Source organism: Sorex fumeus, unplaced genomic scaffold, assembly GCF_029834395.1.
Source record: "Sorex fumeus unplaced genomic scaffold, SorFum_2.1 ptg000073l, whole genome shotgun sequence".
Classification (NCBI taxonomy): Eukaryota; Metazoa; Chordata; class Mammalia; order Eulipotyphla; family Soricidae; genus Sorex; species Sorex fumeus.
This window is the reverse complement of record NW_026606130.1, coordinates 2793816-2795334: the sequence shown is the minus strand read 5'-3', so window position 1 is coordinate 2795334 and position 1519 is coordinate 2793816. Positions and strand designations below refer to the sequence as shown.

At 39.1% G+C, this 1519-nt stretch overlaps 1 non-coding gene across 1 annotated transcript; it reads left to right on the top strand.

The window, feature by feature from the left end:
• Positions 1 to 676: 676 nt before the first annotated feature.
• LOC130038250 (U6 spliceosomal RNA) lies at positions 677 to 783 on the top strand. The gene has a single exon (XR_008794630.1). It is a non-coding gene; the product is annotated as a U6 spliceosomal RNA (small nuclear RNA).
• The last annotated feature ends 736 nt before the right edge of the window (positions 784 to 1519 follow it).

Sequence of the window (1519 nt, the reverse complement as noted above, 5' to 3'; positions counted from 1 at the left end):
CCCACATACTGTGCTATTGCTTCAGTCCACATTTTTACTATTTTTATTATTCCTAATATAGGGCTTCATACATGCAAGGCATGTATGTGATCTACCACTGAAACATAACCCTAGCTCTCTTTCTTTAAATATTACTTCTGTCTTCCCTTTTTTCTTATGAGAAGACTGTCATTAATGTTATTGAGGATCCCTTCTAAGTGATGACTTGCTTTTCTCGTTGCCTTCTAGATTCTCTATCTTTGACTTTCATCTGGAACAACTTTAGCCAGTTTTTTTCTTTTGGGGGAGTGATGCTCAGAGGTTACTCCTGAGTCTGTACCATGTAGGTGCTTATCTTTGACTTTACTAGTCCTTACCCATGCCAGGCCTTTCCCTGGGTGGCTGAGGTGTGTCAAGCAGAAAGATGCAAGCACTGTTTTCTGGAGATTAGCTTCCCTGCTCTACACTTTACCAAGTTATCTGCAAGAAAGAGTATAAAGCATATTTCATGTAAGCCCTAGTAAAATAAATCAGTGCCAGTTTTAAAGGAAATAGAATAAACAATATAGAATAAAAATATTAATAATGTTCATTTTTCAATCCATCAACAGAGAATATTTTACTATTTCTTTGCATCTTCAATTTCTTTAGTATCTGGGACCTAAGAGATATTACTGCAGTTAAAAGTGCTTTCCTTGTGCTCGCTTCGGCAGCACATATACTAAAACTGGAATGATACAGAGGAGATTAGCATGGCCCCTGCGCAAGGATGATACGCAAATTTGTGAAGCGTTCCATATTTTTTCATCTAAATTTGGACACTCTTTTTGGAAGTATAGTTCTTTCTGTAGACAGAAACATACCCAGATGCCCACAGTATAGAACAAGTAAACACATGCTCATTGGCTGAATCTTCTGTACATCCAACTTAGACCTAGAAGGAAACTAACTTGCCCAAGGTCCCACAAGCAGGGAAAAATTTAGCAGAACTTGAACTCAGACCCAAACATTTAATTTTAAAATTTTTCCCTTAATGTCCTGCCACAGAGGCAGAATGGGATGGCATGAGGGTGGGGGGTGGGGGTGGGAGGATACTGGGATCATTGGTGGTAGAGAATGGGGACTAGTGGAGGGATGGGTACTCAATCATTGTATAACTGAAACCCAAGCACAAAAACTTGTAAGTCTACAACTGTACCTCATGGTGTTTCACTAACAAAAATTAAAAAAAAAAAGTGCTTTCCTTGCATGCAGCAGAACTGGGTTTGGTCAATGGCACCATATATTGTCTTCTATGGTGAACAGATGTGATCCATGACCACAGCTTTATGTGGCCCCCAACACAAAACCAAATAACTTACATTTAACAATAGAACCTGAGAAAATGGTGGTGAGAATCAGCAATCTGGTGGCAGAGATGCTGTAAGAATGTTGTATGTATGAAACCCTACTATTGAGAGGATGGTAAAATTGTAAACCATTGGTGGCTAAATCACTGTATCACTGTTATCCCATTGATCATTGATTTGCTCTAGCGGGC